A 14,015-nucleotide genomic window follows, 5' to 3' on the forward strand; every position below is an offset into this window, starting at 1 on the left:
GACTAAAGGTCTAAGGCCCATCGAACTAAAAGGTGCATGTTGGAAAACTCATGGTTTGCCTTCACCATAGGTCAAAACTAAGGTCTAAAAAGTCTTAAGTGCCAACTTCTCATCTTTATTGTAAAAAAAATCTCTACAGCAATAGTTTTTGACACAGTAGGTGCAAATGATATGTAATGGTCTGAGGTCCATTTGGCCAAATGACCGTGGTGGAACAACTCGATGGTTTTTGTCGAGCCTGCGCCTTTTGTTGCAGAAACCTCGACATAGGGATAGTGATCCGGCGGCGGTGGCGTTGTTAGCTAACTTCTTAAAAGGTTTATATTTTAGAAGGTGGAAGACCTGGATGCTTTATACTTTGTATATGGATGCCTCATATTACGAAGTTTCCGTCAGTCACATGTCCAATGTCCTTGACCTCATTTTCATGGTTCAGTAACTACTTGAAAAAAAAGATTTTTTGTAATGTTAAACTCTCTCTTATTATAAGTAATAGGATAACTATATTTGGTATGTGCGTACCTTGCAAGGTTCTCATGCCCGTCAGACAGTTTTCACTTGACCTCGACCTCATTTCATGGATCAGTGAACAAGGTTAAGTTTTGGTGGTCAAGTCCATATCTCAGATACTATAAGCAATAGGTCTAGTATATTTGGTGTATGGAAGGACTGTCAGGTGTACATGTCCAACTGGAGGTGTCATCTGACCTTGACCTCATTTTCATGGTTCAGTGGTTATAGTTTAAGTTTTTGTGTTTTAGTCTGTTTTTCTTATACTGTATGCAATAGGTCTACTATATTTAATGTATGGAATGATTGTAAGGTGTACATGTCTATCGGGCAGATGTCATCTGACCTTGACCTCATTTTCATGGTTCAGTGGTCAAAGTTAAATTTTTGTGTTTTGGTCTGTTTTTCTCATACTATATGCAATAGGTCTACTATATTTGTTGTATGGAACAATTGTAAGGTGTACATGTCTAACGGGCAGATGTCATGTGACCTTTACCTCATTTTCATGGTTCAGTGGTCAAAGTTAAGTTTTTGAGTTTTGGTCTTTTTATCTAATACTATATGCCATAGGTCAACTATATTTGGTGTATGGAAATATTTTATGATCTTTATGTTAGTCGCACAGGTTTTATTTGACCGTGACCTCATTTTCACGGTTCATTGCACAGTGTTAAGGTTTTGTGTTTTGGTCTATTTTTCTTAAACTATAAGCAATCGGTCAACTATATATGTTGTATAGAAGCATTGTTAGCTGTACATGTCTGCCTGGCATGGTTCATCTGACCTTGACCTCATTTTCAAGGTTCATTGGTCTATGTTTAGTTATCTTGGTTAATGTTAAGTTTATGTGACAATTGTTATAAAGCTTAGCTTTATACTTAGGACTATCAACATAATATCAATGATTAGTATAGAAGGCGAGACATTTCAGCGTGTGCACTCTTGTTATAAAAAGGAATAATGTTACCAACTAACCATGCTTCTGGAATTTTACCGCAATCGAAATCAATATTAAAAAATTGAACATAAATAGGCATAAAAATATGGCATGTGCTTTTAATATATTCGTTAATAATTTTGTCATCTCCACAAGCCTTTCCATTTTTTAAATCTTTAATACAGTTAAATATTTCTTTTTCTGTTATGATACTATTAAGAGTTTCATTGACCTGGTTTGGTACTTGCGAAACAGGGATATCGTCGACTGAATCCGACGAATTCAAGTCTTTAAAGAAATCAAAGAGAACATCGATGGAAATTTTTTGACTACGTTTTTCTCTTTTTTTCATTTAAAATTTTCTAGAACTCCTTAGAGTTACTGTTTTTTAAATTTTGCATCTTTTTTCTAAAAGTCTTTCTATACTCTTGTATAGAACAATCCATCTGCTTTTTATACTTTCTCTCTGCATCTTTCATTTGAACTTGATTATCTGTTGTTTTGTTGTTTTTATATCGTCGTTTTGCAATTCGTGAGCACTTTCTTTGCTCCCAGCATTTTTTGTCAAACCATGGTTTGCTTTCCTTTGTGATCTTTTTAACCTTCGTGTTATAAGTAATGGTACCTAGTACCTTTTCTGCTGATTCCAAAAGTATTTCATTTATATGTTCGGACAATTTATTTACAGAATTTTGCGACAAAACACTTGAATGCAAAAACACTAATTCATTTTCTAATTCTGCAATCTTATTTCCATCAATGTTCTCAATGAAATCTTGTTTTTTTTCATTATCCCATTTTTTTAACTTAATATTTTCACTACCACTTGTTACATCATTGTTTTCAGCTTCAGTTACATCAGTATTTTGCTCAATTTTAAATTTTAACAAAAGTGTCAATGGACAATGTACATCTGAGTAAAGAGACGAAAACGAATCTACATGCATATTTACAACATGATCTAATAATTCAAATGAGCAAATAAAATAATCAACAACACTAGAACTTCTACATGTAAATATTCCCTCTTTATCACCATTCACTCTACCATTCAATATAAACAAATTGTTATTTTTACAAATATCAAGTAAAGCGTTTCCATAAGTATTTTTCGATATATCTTTACTTTTTCTAATACTTAGCATATTTAACTCTTGTAAAGTATTTGAGTAATAATAGCATAAATCTGAATCACTAACTATATCATGTTTGCTATTTACAATATTTGAAAAATCTATATCAGAAGCAGTTCTGCTATTAAAATCTCCGACAAGCATAATATATTTAAAGTTAACAGAAAGTTTCAACAACTCTTGCTCAAGTTCGTTTAATGCATCGGTTATTTTGTACAGCGAATTTTCAGGAGGGATGTACACATTCCCAATCACCAAGTCTTCATCAGTCTGTAGGAAATCTGCAGATATCTTAGCCCATAGCACTAGGCTACTCTTAGTTTCAATGATATAAATATATTTAGACATTTCATTTTTATACCCAAAAGCTATGCCACCTGATTTTACTCTAGAGTGTGACTTTCGATTTTTAAATTTAAAAGTATATTCTGGTATGTTAATATTATCAAAATTATCAGTTTTTGTTTCAGTCAAACATATAATATCATGGTCACTTATCAATTTGATAAATTCAGGATACTGCGATTTTCTCACTAAACCGCAACAGTTAAGGTTTAACATTTTAATGTCTTTCAGAAAAGCATCAGTAACAACTGACTCTCTATGGGGTTGCTAATGGTGTTTTGGCGTCGTTGTACGTTTGCGTTTTTGTACAGGGTTTTTTCTGGAGTATGCGACATTTTTGTGTGAGTCTGTGTGTTCGTAGCTATATCGTCTTCAACATTGCGTTCTTCATTATATATTTCCCCATCGACATACAAGATGTCCCTCACTAACTTGGCCTGGCTACCTTCAGCTCGTTTTTTCTTCATGAGTGGGTAAAGACTCTTTCTAGCCTGCTCAATTTCGTCCGGGAATTGTTGGTTGACTCCGAACGGTTTACCTTTCAGGCGGTAGGTGTTAGATAGTACCCTTGCAAGATCTTTATAGAAGATAAATCTGGCTACGATTGACGGCTTGAAATTATTATAGCTCGACTTTTTTCTTCCGAAAACTAAAATCCACTACAATCCACCAACTAATGTGCCAAAGAGACAACAACCTGACCGCAGAGCATAGTTTTTGAAAGGAAAAAAGGTGCCATTGTTAAATAAATGAAAAATCTAGAGATTTATAGGGAGACGGATTTATATTTGTTTTTCAAAACTTGTTTCCGAATCCCATATTTGACCTCATATTTGAACTTTATGTAACATTGTAATTTTTATCTTGTAATTTTTCATTAATAAATACTATTTAAAATAAAAATCTAGAGAACATTTGTTTCCCGCCAATTTTTCAATGGCTTAGTGAAGACCTATTGGTGACCTTCTGCTGTTGTCTGTGCTATGATCGGGTTGTTGTCTCTTTGACATATTCCCCATTTCCATTCTCAATTTTATTATATCGCGAAAACACTGTCACGGACCATTCACTCTTTCTGCTTTTTTCTGTTCAATTATTAATATAAAATCAGTGTAAAACAGACTTTTGAAAAGCTTTTTATTTTGAATCGCAGAAGCAAACATCCTTTAAAGGCATCGTTAAATTGAATGGCGATTAAATAAATTATGAAATAGTTATTGATAAGTGACTACATGTTTTATGCCTTTTCATTTGCTGATAAAAATCAGAAAGAGCCATGCAGGCATTATTCATTTCTTACATGTCAAAGTGATTGGTGGATACTCTTGTGTTTTTGGATTTATACTTACATTTTTTAAAGTGATATCTGTTGTTTATAAATAGAATCAAATCCAGTTGGGGTACAAAATTATGAGAGAAAAAAAAATCCGTTTACAAACTAAAAACTATTGATTGAATATTCAAACAGCATCCGAACAAATAAAATAAGTTCGAAAAAGTGACGACATGTCTTTATTTTACATAGGATATATCTTACATATATCTATATCTACATCTTTCGCATTGGTATACACTAATAGACAAATGTTTACCGTGCAGACAAATAAAAAAATAACTTCAAATACCACGACAATATCGGTGAATGTGATGCCATCCATAGCAGCATGTGCCAGTGTATGTTCAAGTAATCAACAGTGTTGTTCATCAAGCTATGAAACATCAACTAGACTCTGCACTTTAGACACATGTTGCACACCAGGGACAGAGACAGCAGATAATTCAAAAGTTATAGTGAAAATTCCAGGTATTTAGAAAATAAATAAATATAACATGTCCAATTACAATTCTAGAAAACCATAGGACATGTATTTTGTCTGGTTCAAATATTTGTCACTGATTAAAAGATAAATAGTTCAACCGAAACATGGAAGTTTCAAATAAAGTAAAACTCAATAAATGTCGTGCGCCAGAAGCATAGCTTTTGTTAGTTTCAATTTCATATCAATAATTTAAAGTACCTTACCATTTCCTTATTTCTCACAATTTAGTTCTAAATTTTTGTCTGCAAATGATGTGATATTGTTTTGATAAACTAATTTAGTCATTTAGGACCTTTTTAGCGTACTGTTTGGTGTGAGCCAAAGCTCCGTGTTGAAGGCCGTACTTTTACCTATAATTGTTAACTTTTTATACATCGTGACTAGGATTGAAAGTTACTCATACCACGTCTCAGGGCTTGTTGCTCGTGATGTGCGGATGCAATAGCATGTGTTCCCAATCTTGTGGTGTATGCCCTTCTTTATTCGTTAGTTGAATAGAGTGGTGTTTGGATGTATAAAAACTCATTTACGCTTGCTGTTTATGCTATTGCACCCTGCTGTTTTGACCCTGTTTTTGTTATATGTCTATTTATATTACTTAAGTCTTTTAGTCGGCCATATACCCGTATTTATATAATCATATTATAATGCAAGGGAAAGAGATTGAAAAATAATCCTACTTCTAGGATATCCACGTGCTTATATAAAAATCGAATTGGTAATTTGAATTATTCAGCATCCTATCAAAATAAACTACTACATTTGGCTAAGGAGGCAATGCCTCTGTAGACAGATTGTTACCTAAAAATGCACTTGGATTTCCACAAATTATCCCATGCAATGCCAGAAAATGACTGACCTATTCCAGATTAATTTCTCACAATTTTGGTAGGTAAGCAAAGAACGGAAGAGCTTTTTCGCTCTCCGTTTCCTCTGACTTACCAAAAAATCCCTTATTTTTATATGTTCAACGCAGTCTAAGTGTGGTATTCAATAAGTGGGACAAACGGGACGAAAATATTGCAGAAGAAATCGAGAGCACATTAATGCTTTCGAAGACCTAAAAAATTGGAAATTGTGAACAGCGGTATACTACTGTTGTCTTTGATATATCAAAACTTAGATATAAAGCATAATCACAATCTATTTTGTTCAAATTCAAACCACTTGCAACCGTTCAGAAACAACCAGGACAAATACACAAACAATTTGAAAAATCCCGTGAGGTTTGCGAGCTACAGTTTGTAGTTTGTAACCCGATTTGTTTATTTCTCAATCGATTTATGAGTTTCAAACAGCGGTATACTACTGTTAGTCCGGCGGCTTTGTAAAAAATTGTGCACATCCTGTTACAAGCATGAAATTTGGCATAGACCTTCCTCAACTATTACTCTTTTATTTCAGATAGGGAGGCATTTGAAAAAAATGTCTCACTTCCGGTAAAATCCAAAATGGCGGACGTTATACTTAAATCAGCCCAATATCGAAGACTAGCGTGTACAAATGTCCTATTATCATGCTACTATCATAATATTTGGTACAGACCTTTGTGTTTTACTACTTTTGGATAAATTAAATAGATTAGATGTCTTCAGAAACCCCACTTCCGGTTAAAATCCAATATGGCGGACATTGTACTTAAATAAGCTTATTTTTTAGGGAGGGTAATTGAAATGTGTTTTAACGTATTGCTACTATAATTACATTGTGTATGAACCTTTCTTTGGTGCTTCTGATGCAGACAATGTATAAGACATATGTCTTAAAAACCCTCACTTCCGGAAGTATCCAAAATGGCGGACAGAGAAATATCAATTTTTTTTTCAAATTTTCAACTTTCTTCAAAATGTAAAGAAATTTTAAGAAAATGATTTTATTTTGTGCTGGTCATTAAACTTTTGGCTTTAAGTTATCCCCAAAACCACTTATTCTAGCATGTTGTAAATGCTAAGATGTAAAGTTGACACTTCCGGTAAAAATATGACGTAAATTTTAAAGATGAGTCCTCAATCTATTTCTTCGATGTAGAGTTTTGGATAAATTGATTTAAACAAAATAAAATCACTATAGTACTAAAAAATATTTAAAACTACTTCTGATCACTTCTATTTGGCCAAGAATACATGCTTATTCACAATCACCACCACATGCACACAAGGCAGTGCACGGGAGACCCGATTTTACACATTAAAAATAACCGCGGCATCCTTTCTTACATCCATAATGTACAAGCTTCTGAAAAAATGATGAGGTCTCAGAAAGAGTTTTTTTTAAAGGGACCCTCTTTGTCCCTTCGCAATCCATTAGTGACAAGACTAGGTAGCATAAGAGTCAATCCAAAGCTCGTCTCACTAAACACCTGCATTAGTATATTACACGTTTTACATGCTTGAAAAGACTAGAACAAGTCGTGGGAATAGCCTCACTTAAAATGAGATTTCCCTTTTGTGCAAAAATTGACTTTCTTGGTTCGTTAATCATGTTAGATCTGATAAGTTTGTACAGTACAACCCCGGTGATTTAGGCTGATCAATCATCATTCTTTATGTTAAAGTCACATCTTCAAATACAATTAATGTCTCCCACGCAGTCTTTTTTTCCTTTTCAAGCAAAGAGAGAACAGTATCACAACCCGTCATAAGGTATTGGTCAGAAATAAAAGTGTGTGATCACTCATTGCCTAGTGCATTTGAAAGGCCATTGATAGATATTAATCCAAAGATTTTTGCCTCCCCAAATACAATCAATAGTTCGTCTGCCCCTTTGTTACGGAATAGCGAAATACTGGTAGTTTTAAAGCTGCTAAAAGAAGCAAGGGCAACATTTAGGGGAAAGGGAATACACAGACGAACCCAGGATTAAAAACATCCTCAAAGATGGGAAAGTTTTCTGAGAGATGACGACAGTAAGAAAGAACTTTTAAGTTTTCATTCACAGGAACTTGCTCAATACAATTTTGAGTACAAGGTAGTTGAAGCAACAAATGCTCAGGATGTTTAGTGTTATCCACCACTTGATGATGTTTCAAGTTTAGCACCATGTTTACACGAAGAGACTGACACTAGAATCAAGATAGATGTGTCTGATGCAGTGAAACATATAGACTTAACTGAGTCATGACTCAAACAGTCGATACTGATGTCATTGCTGTTTCGCTATTCCGTGACATAGGGCAGACAAACTTTGGTTTGCATTTAGAAGGGGAAAAGTATAAGATATATATCAATCAATGACCTTTCAAATGCACTATAGGCATTAAAAGATAACACGTTCGCTGGAAAAGGAACTGCGTTGGTGACATTAATGGAGTTTGAAGATGTGACTATAGCATTTAGAATGATGATTTACCAGCCAACATCACCATATGGATTTGATGTTTAATGTCATTGAAAACGATACGTGGTTTTGTTGGAAGATAAAAAAAAAAAAGAAACAGATAAGGTTAACAAGGCAAGAAAATATGTGTTTTTGCAGAATTTATTAAGATGTGAGAAACAATACCACAGTCTTTGTAAATGTTGGAAATCAGCTCTCCGATTGTGAATTGCGGCCTACTGAGTATGCTGATTGGGTATTATGTCCTTACCTAAATAAAATACCTTGAAACTGAAATACGAGTGGATAAAGTCTTGGATGCGTATGGTAGTTATAGCAACAAATGGTCAGGATATTCTATCTTATCCACCACGTAATGTATTTCAAGTTCAACACCAAGTTCACATTTAGAGGCAGACACTAAAATCATGGTGCATGTGTCTGATGCAGTGAAACACGCACTTAAACGAGTCATGATTCGAACAGTCGTTAATGATGATGTTGTCAATACTGTTTCGCTATTCCGTGACATAGGGGTAGACGTTGTGTTTGGGAGGGCAAAAGACTTTGGATTAATATCTATCAATGGCCTTTCAAATGCACTAGGCAATGAGTGATCTGGGTGATCTGAAACACTTATTGTTATCCATGTCTTTACCTGTTGTGATATGGTTCTCTCTTTGCTTGAAAGGGGGGAAAAGACTATGTGGGAGACATTGATTGCATTTGAAGATGTGACTTTAACAAAAAGAATGATGATTAATCAGACTAAATCACCGGGGTTTTACTGTAAGATCGCACAAACTTAGCAGATGGGTATAACATGGTTAACGAAGCAAGAAAATAACTATTTGCGCAACAGGGACGGCTTTTCGATGCTATTCCCTCAACTTGGTCTAGTCTTTTCCAGCATGTAAATAATGCAATATACTTAGGCAGGTGTTTAGGGACAAGAGCTTGGGATTGGCTCTTATGCTACCCACTCCAGGCGGGGACAAAGAGGATAACTTTTGAAAAACTCTTTTTGAGGCCTCATCATTTTGTCAAAAGCTTATACATTGTGGATGTAAGAAAGGATTCCGCGGTCATTTTTAATGTGGAAAATCGGGTATCCCGTGCACTGCGATGTGTGCATGTCATGGTGACTGTGAATAAACATGTATTCTTGGCCAAAAAGTAATAATTTTAAATAATTTTTAGTACTATAGTGATTTTATTTTGTTTTAATCAATCTATCCAAAACTCTAAATCGAAGAAATAGATTGAGGACTCATCTTTGAAATTTACGTCATATTTTTAACCGGAAGTGTCAACTTTATATCTAAATATTTACAACATGCTAGAATAAGTGGTTTTGAGGATAACTTTAAGCCAAAAGTTTAATGACCAGCACAAAATAAAATCATTTCTTTACATATTGAAAAAAATGAAAATTTGAATAAAAAATTGATATTTCTCTGTCCGCCATTTTGGATATACCCGGAAGAAAGGGTTTTTAAGACATATGTCTTATGCATTGTATCCATCAGAAACACCAAAGAAAGGTTCATACACAATGTAATGATAGTAGCAATACGTTAAAACACATTTCAGTTACCCTCCCTAAAAAATAAGCTTATTTAAGTACAATGTCAGCCATATTGGATTTTAACCGAAAGTGGGGTTTCTGAAGACATCTAATCTATTTAATTTATCCAAAAGTAGTAAAAAACAAAGGTCTGTACCAAATATTATGAAAGTAGCATGATAATAACACATTTTTACACGCTAGCCTTCGATATTGGGCTGATTTAAGTATGACGTCCGCCATTTTAGATTTTACCGGAAGTGAGACATTTTTTTCAAATGCCTCCCTATCTGAAATAAAAGAGTAATAGTTGAGGAAGGTCTATGCCAAATTTCATGCTTGTAACAGGATGTGAACAATTCGTCTGAAATATGCTTGTAGCCGCCGGACTATGTTGCCTTAATTTGGATGCAAAAACTTCAAATAGCTCATCTTCTTGGTCTCAATGACAACATATTAGGACAGGAGATCATATCTTTAACGTCTATCGATGAATGTTGTCGATAAACGGCTAAGATATAATAGTTCTCGTGGTAAACGTAAAAACCGTAATCTACTTATCTCCGTATTTTAATAGTACAGAATCACCTATAATTTTCGGCCTAGACACAATCAGATGTGCATTTTGTGTTTCACATGAAGTCAAAAATGAGTATCACCTCAGAGAAAAACTCTTTTGATATTTTGGTTCAAAAATGGTTTAAATTATGAAAAATTGCCATCGTTAGGCTAACACTGGAAGCATTTATATAATTACATGCAGTTTTTGGAAGAAATATTTAATATTTTTATTAAATAAATGGTGTTTAAAAACTATATAATTTTCTTTAATGGTTGCCTTCAAGACATGGTCACCAGTGTCAGATTTTTGGTCAATGACAAAGACAACAAAATATGTTTAGAATTAATGAATATCAAATAATTGAAAAAAAAATGACAAGAACATGTTTAACTCACAGTTATTTCAAACAACAGTAGCTTTCTTTGACCATTAATCTTATCTGATAAAACTGTATTTAAAATTATCTATAAATAACAAAACTTCCAAAAAAACCTTTCTTTTGGTGTATAGAACATTAAAATAACTTGATGCATATTCTTACAATAAACAATCAAACTTAGCAATACAATTTATATGTTTTGTCTACGGACAAGACATTGTATTCATATTTAATGAAATGCATTATTAAAACCTAATTTTGATATAAGCTGAAAGTGTTCTCTTGAAAAAAAAACATACATTTTATCAGGTTTATACGGAAGCCGATAAGGGCCATTCAAAAAAATAAAATTATGTCGTAATTACGACATAGCATGTCGTAATTTCGACATAACATGTCGTTATTACGACATCGCTATGTCGTAATTTCGACATAACATGTCGTTATAACGACATCGCTATGTCGTAATTTCGACATATCATGTCGTAATAACGACATCACTAAGTCGTTATAACGACATCACTAAGTCGTTATAACGACATCGCTATGTCGTAATAACGACATCGCTATATATAAAAGAATATGTATTATAATTGCCAAGAGACTAAGTGACACAGATATTAACAACTATACGTCATCATAATGCCCCCAATAATTACAAAAGCCCCCGCATAGTCAGCTATAAAAGAGGGAGGAAAGATACCAGAGGGAGAGTCCCCGAAATGCTGTGTGGCAGAGTGTTATTATTCAATTATTAGCTCCCTTGGTAAAACTCCAAATGCCATATTTAATGCATTTTATTGTTAAATAATTTACACGAAGCTTAATAAGTACATATTTGTTAATTGCATAGCTTTTGATATTTAAATTCATTGGTTAAAGATATTTATTTATATTGTAAAGTTTAATATTTGCATCGTCGCAAAATCTTTGGATACCTTCTTTGAATACCTTCAGTGAGAAACTTATATATTTTATAAAAAACATTTGAGGTTAATGAATTAACGTATGTGAAACGACTGTATAGGCAGATTAGGTAGATAATACTATGTGTATATGCGAGCCTAACTTGCCAGCTAAGCATCCCATCTCCCTCAAAATAAGCGCATACTGCATGGTTTCTTGTAATAAGGGTGAATTAAAGTATCAATTGCTCTAATGCTACTTTCAAATGTTGGGCACGATATTCCTTACAACACGTTACACTTAAAATGCGACGTCGAAGAGGGTCTTTGACTTCGATTAATTTTTGCAAGTTTTATTCGTTTTTTTATATTGTTGGTTGATTCTGGTTCTGTTCGTTTTGTGATGTCATTTTATCAAAAAATTACCCCGAGTTGTGGAAATCGCAAAAATAATGTTTACCCTTTAAGTTATTTCAACTTAAAATGCAGTACTGTCGCAAGTAATGTAGGAAGGAAAGATGGGACGGAAGTACATGTATACGGTTTTCATATATTTTTTTTATCATAGGATGTTTAACTTTCAAGTTGCATATCATCTGTCATTGTAAAATTTCTATATCTTAATTTATCCCCAATACAAATATATCTGACACTCTGCAAGTAAATCGAACATTTTTACCCTTGGTTAAATTTGAATAGAATTGTATTTTCCCTGACACATAAGTTGTCGAAATACACCCCTGCAATTACTTGAACCTTGGCTTGAGAATTATTTCCCAATTCATCTTCTGATATATACATTTTAAAATATAGTAATCTACTCCTGGGTCGTCCGCGAAAACGTCAAACAAAAATATAATCCCGGTTTTTTTTTTAATTCGATGAAACGGTTTTCGTTGCTGTTTGGGATTCGTCTTTCAATTACCTCCATTTCATGCACAAGTTTATATTGACGAAAAGTTCCGGCTTCGCTAGTACAGGAATTACTTTCATCACGAAATAGCAGGACAAATCGCGAAGTAAAACATTCCGTTAACTGGTATTAAGTGTTTTGATATTGGTGATTGCACCTAACTGAAGTGACGACTTTAAATGATCTATTTCGGAGTACTTCCGTAACATAAATTTCAATTTATTTTACAAAATGGGATTTTCCCCCCATTTCCAAATTCTTTTAAATAAATCGTCAAAAGCTATACATTTAATAAAAATTGCAAAATTTAACCTGTGTCGAACCTATTTCCCCGGGCGGAGTCTTTAGCAACATGCACCATTTTTTTTCCGTCAGCAATCATTAAAAATCTTTCTCCAAATTTCATAACACGATTTGTTTTAATTATCATAAACATTGAATTGAAACTTTAGCACATTTAACGTTGGAAATTAGCGTCTTTAGGATTTTAGACGTTTTCTCACATTTGGAAAAATTGGCTATTGTTATTTGTATTAGTACCTGTATCCCTGTGATGAGAAATGTAACTGGGAACTTTATCAATGGAAATTTAAAACTGAATAGATTTTTCAGTCCTAACTTTCTTAAGAAAAAAATTTAAAATTTTAAGAGTACTGTCACAAAAAATGGAAAATGGCCCTAGCCTACAGTTCAGTCGTACACTATTAAGATTTCAAAAATAATTATAGTTGTTGTTAAATGACAGAATTCAACTAGTTGAATTTTAGATAATTAACTATCAACTTTAATTGAATGTTTAGATTAAGAAGATGCAGATCTCTTCCATTGGTCTAAATTGAATCCTAAACTAAAGAAACGAAATTACATTAAACAACAATTGATTCCAATAGTGTCAACCTTCCACATGTTCTAGCTGTTCTTTTTTCATTCTTTATATGAAGACTATCAAAAGATAACCCCCCTCAACCCCCACCCCAAAAAAATTAAATAGAAACAAGGGCCGTCTTTCCCCTCAGAGCTATTCAGCTCTTTGATTAAAATATATTACAAAGTTTATCGACAGAACGAGATAATTTTTCTTAACGTGTTGTCCGTTGTTTTGATTTAGAATTCACGGAAGTGACTTCCGGAAGGGAGACGACTCGAAACGATACTATGGAAGACTCCATTTCGCCTGAAGGGGTGTTGAAGAAGTAAACCTTTAAATTTTTTTAATTTAGATGATGCATATGATTTAAAATTATGCAACAACAATAACACTCAATAGCAGACATACATAGAAAGGATCCCATGAGTTATAAATTAATCAATTGAGTTGGAAATCAAGAGCAACCATTTAACCTAGTACCCCTTGATGTCAAGAAAACTATACGCATGCGCATAATTACCTAAACAAACCCTGTAGTAAGAACGTATATTAAACCTAAATGGTTCTCTATTATATATGGAAGTACAATATCAAATATCAGTTTAATAACGGTGACATATAAGTAAAACTCCACTTCAGTTCTTATATGACAGAAATAGATTTATGATCGGAATTCAGAGAACTCTCGCATTTTCATCACATCTGGGGAATTCCCTCTGACGTGTTTCTAAATTTATAAAAACACTAAATATAAAACT

This window comes from Mytilus edulis, chromosome 9 (assembly GCF_963676685.1).
Source record: "Mytilus edulis chromosome 9, xbMytEdul2.2, whole genome shotgun sequence".
Classification (NCBI taxonomy): Eukaryota; Metazoa; Mollusca; class Bivalvia; order Mytilida; family Mytilidae; genus Mytilus; species Mytilus edulis.